The sequence below is a fragment of the Spermophilus citellus genome (genome assembly GCF_964194105.1).
Source record: "Spermophilus citellus genome assembly, chromosome: 3".
Classification (NCBI taxonomy): domain Eukaryota; kingdom Metazoa; phylum Chordata; class Mammalia; order Rodentia; family Sciuridae; genus Spermophilus; species Spermophilus citellus.
In genome coordinates, this window is record NC_138184.1 from 113,773,138 (window position 1) to 113,777,996 (window position 4,859).

Below are 4,859 nucleotides of genomic sequence, written 5' to 3' on the forward strand. Positions count from 1 at the left end.
GCCGTGAACTTGAAAATCAGGGTCCCTCCCCAGCAGAACTTCCCTTCTGCCTGAGCAGAAACGGCGCCGGTACTAGGTCGACCGGGCCAAGCACCACTCGCTCCTGAGGACAGGCCAGGCGCGGGTGGCTGTAGAAGCCTGTGCCCCTCTAATGGTGCCAGGCACAAGGGCTTTGCTCCGAGAGGGAGTCATTCCACAGGACGTGCTTGGAGGGCTTTCCAGGGCAGGTTTGGAGGCTGAGCAGGAGTCCACCGGCGGCAGAGGAGCAGCAGAGAGCGCGCCAACGCGCATGCGGGGCTGCCCTGGAGCAGAACCAGGCCCCAAAGGAGAACGTGGGCCCTGGGCGGACTGTGGCGCTCCTTCCTCCCCAGGGCGAACGGGTGTTGGTGAGCCGAGATCAGGAACCCAGGCCACCTCAGGGAGGGACTTCTGCTAAAGGGTTTGGGGTGGCGCTGGGCGACTTGGGCCAAAGGTCCTCCGAGAGGGGCAGCTTCTTCAGCCAGAGGAGAACCAAAGTGGCCCCAGTCAGTCCTTCTTCCTAGCGGGACCTTGACAGCGCCTCCCCCAGCCTGAGCCGCTGCGCCAGGCAGGCTCCACGGAGACCCGTGACAACGTCTCTCCTCCTGCTTCTTTCCCAGCCACACAATCCGGATTCTCTAGCCGTCAACGGTTGCTACAGATGTCACTTTAAAATAATCCCTCAGCAATAAGAATATTAAGAATGGCTGATTTCACAGAGGGCCGGCCGCACACCAGGCGCGTGGTTAAGCAGTTACTCCGCCTCATTTAGAGTAATTCACACTGTTGTCATCTCCATGTCACAGGGGAGAGGGAGAAGCTCTCTCGGAGAGGTTGAGACACTTACACAAGGTCACACAGTAAATGGCCCAGCCAGGACTCAAAAACTGTCCAACACCAAGCCCAAGGACAAGTTCATAATGACCATGCAACATGCACCCCCAGCTGTCATCTGCTCCCTCCCCTTTTGGACTCAGGCTGTTTCTCCATTATTAAGCTAATTGGAAACATTTTTTTTTTTTCTTATTAAAAGTAACTTTCACCAGGCAAGGTTGCCCACCCCTGTAATCCCAACGGGAGGCGGAGGCAAGAGGATCCCGAGTTCAAAGCCAGCCTCAGCAAAATCAGGGCACTGAGCAACTCAGTGAGGCCCTATCTCTAAATAAAATACAAAATAGGGCTGAGATGTGGCTCAGTGGTGAGTGCCCCTGAGTGCAATCCCTGGTACCTGCCCCCACCAAAAGTAACTTTCTGCATTATCAAATACAGATAGATAGTCCTCGACTTACATGGTATCAGGCCCCATTATATACATAAATTGAGAATATCTTAGGTCCTAAATGTATTTAGTACACCTAACCTACCCAGCATGCTCACTTAGCAAAACTGTGGCCAATGTCATTGTCCAGCATTGGGAGAGAGAATCACCCCATACACTGCTAATCTTGGGAACGATTAAAATGGGAAAAAAAGAGGAATTGTTTCCACTGAATTCCATATTGCTTCTGCACCTCAAGGTGAAAGATCCTAAGGAGGACCAGGCTAAGCCAACAACCATCTGACATACATTGCAGAAATTTTGCTGCATAAATTAAAAGACAATGAAGGAGGCTGGGGATGTGGCTGAGTAGCTAAGTGTCCCTGGGTTTACTCCCCAGAAAAGAAAAAGAAAACAAAGTATTCCATTCCACCACTATAACACACAGGTGGTTCATGTTTTGATACCTCTCTTTGTAGTTTGTTCTAAATGTTATATTTGCTATTGTAAATCTATCTTTCTGTAGTTGAGATTCACTACACACACATTCAGCTGTGTCATGAGCCTGGTCAAGGTTGGTGAATGTTTTTTTGTCATCATCACTTTACATGGCTGCATACTATTCTGCTGAGTACAGAATTTATTTGGCCCTAATATTGGACAGTTACAATGTTTTCAATTTTTCACATGTTACAATTAACACTGGAGCAAACATGCTTCTATCTATAAAGCTTTTGTTTCATATTTAGACTTATTTCATGAAGGAGAAATCTGAGAAGTATAGTTATTTCAACAAAAGTCATAAATGATTTAAAGAACTTCAGTATCTCCCCGCCCCCTTGCTTTCTGCAGCCATGTGCGTGGATACACGTGACCCCTGGTGATGAGTGAGCCCCACAATGTGTTTTTCCCCTGATTTTATTTTCTTGCACAAACACGCCATGCTCGCCATAGAGCAGCAGTGTGCAAGTTTTTAATAAACCTAAACAGAGGGCTGCCCCCGCCCAAGGTCATGCGGTCCATCTTGCTTTCAGAGCCTGACAATTCCGGGTGCTGGGTTCTCACAGGTCTCACTGCCATCTGGGCCCGTTACCATAGCAGCGCGGGAAGCTTAAGGTACTCATTAGCTCTCCCGAGCTCAGCATGGTGTGACAAGAAAGGTGTGCTCCAGCGCCCTCCCCAGCGCACTCGGCCTTGAGCATTGTTCAGCTGTACCCTGCTGTTCGCTGGTCCCACTGGCAGGTTCTAGGAGCTCACAGACTTGCCGGCTGCAATGGTAGTCAATATGGCAGCTTCTCCTGGCTCCTGGGCGCGCCTGGGCACTGTGAAGCCCAAGCAGGCAGACCTGCAGCCCCGGGCTCACTCCTGAGCCCCCAGCTCTGTGCGTCTCCTTCCTGTTCCAGTCCTGACTCCCTGACGTGTGACCCTCTATGCCCTGAGCAGCCCACACTGCACCCTGGCACAGCTGCCCTCCCGGAGGCTTGGCATCTGTTGCCCCGGCTACACAGCCAGCTGCTGATTCTGTCTCCACCCCAGTCCACCCACCGTCCTCCTGCCCTCCCTCGACCTGTTCCCCCGACGGTCCACGCTGCGAGAGAGTGACCTTTAATGGAGCCCATCTGCTCTGATTGTCAACGTCCAGTGGTTCCCATCAGAACTTAGACACAGACAAATGTCCTCGTCTACTCAGAATATTTGTCAGCCTCCCCTGCCTGTGACATCCCAGCTCCTTCGATCTGTCACACCAGCTTCACCCGCCCGGGAAGCCTTCCCTGACCACCCATCAAATTGGACGTGGGCTTCCTGTTGTCCTGGTCCAAGTTCTCTGCTCCCTTCCCACCTGACCTTGTTAAAGTCCACAGCCAGCCATGAGCCTGAGTCTGGGGACCTCTCGGTGGTTTTGAAGTGTGCAGTTCAGTGGCTTGAAGTCCCTTTACTCTGCGGTCCAGCCGCTGGTCTGGGTCTGCACTTCCCTAATGGTGGTGGATACTGGGCATCTGTTCGTGGACCTCTTGTCCACCGTTCGCATATCTTCTTTGGAGAAATGTCTATCAAGACCCGTTTTTTAAATTGGGTTGTTTGGGGCTTCTTGGGTGGTCGAGTTGAAGAATTCTTTATCTATTCTGGACAGGAGCCCTTTATCAGATGCATGATTGCCAAATACATTTTCCCATTCCACAGGTTGCTGGGTACCCTGTGATCCTCCATCTCTACCCCAGGACTGTAAGCTTTGTAAGGACTGGCAGCCTGTCTGCCCTCGTCCTCAATGTATTTCAAGCACCTAGCATAGCTCCTTGTCCAAAGATATTTGATAAATATTTATTGAATGAATGAATCAATCAATTGATCAATCAATTGCTGGTGCAGTGGTGCACGCCTGTCATCCCAGTGGCTCAGGAGGCTGAGGCAGGAGGATCACGAGTTCAAAGCCAGCCTCAGCCACAGCGAGGCCCTGAGCAACTCAGTGAGACCCTGTCTCTAAATAAAATGCAAAATAGGGCTGGGGATGGGGCTCAGTGGTGTAGGGCCCCTGAACTTAACCCCCAGTGCATGCGTGTGTGTGTGTGTGTGTGTGTGTGTGTGTGTGTGTGTATCTCGACTGCTGTTTGGAGACCCTCGGGCCCAGCTGTCTCTCAGCTGCACGCCCTTTCTGGCAGGCTTCCTGCTGGCCAAGTAGACTCCTTTAAGCAAATAGCAAGAAGGATGTCACAAGATTTGAGTTTGTAGGGATTTCACTCCTCGCTCGCCACAGTTTTCCCCTGGTGGCTAAAAGCCTATTTTATGGGGAGCTGCAGTCTTTACTTTGCTGAATGTTTTTTTTTTTTTTCTTTGCAATGAATACATTCCGGTTCACTGCAAGCCACAGCATCTCCAGCAAGTGTGCCAAGAACAAAACCTTGAGAATAAGGGAGGGGGAAGAAATGGGCTTGGTCAGGCAGAAGTTGCCCTGGGGAGACGTCCTGCAGGAGCTCTGGGGCGCTGGGGGAGGGAGCCAGAGTGAGGTCGCTGGGGGGCCCAGCGATGAGGCTGGGGGGCGGGGCAGTTGACTACAATGACAAAACGCATTATTAGACAGACACGTGGTCCCCTCAGCGGATGTCAACTCCATGAGCTGAGAGGAGAGAAAGGAGGTGACAGTGGCTTCAAAGCAGAAATAGCCCTGCATCAGGCCCGAAGTGCTGAGAGAGAGGAGGCTGGGGGGCGGGGGGGGGGTGGTGGTGGTGGTGGGGCAGCGGGCTGCCCTGTCCTGGGTGAGCAGAGGGCACAAGCCCGTCCCTATCCCACCAGCTGCTGGGGGACCCCTGGAGCCTGCCAGTCCATCACCTGTAGGGGTCTCTCTCCATCGGTGCCTAACTCCCAAGAGCCACCAACACAGGGGGACCCTGCAGATGCCCCAAAGGCAGGGACCTTGTCTGTCCTGCTGCATCCCCAGCTCCTAGAAGCCGCCTGGCCTGAGGCAGCTCCCAGTAAGTCCAGGGTGTCTGAGTGCAGGGGCCTGTGGGGCTCATAGTAGGTGCCCACGGGCATTTGTTGAAAGAATGGACATGTCCTTGTAGGATTGGGGGTTGGGGTTTTTGTTTGC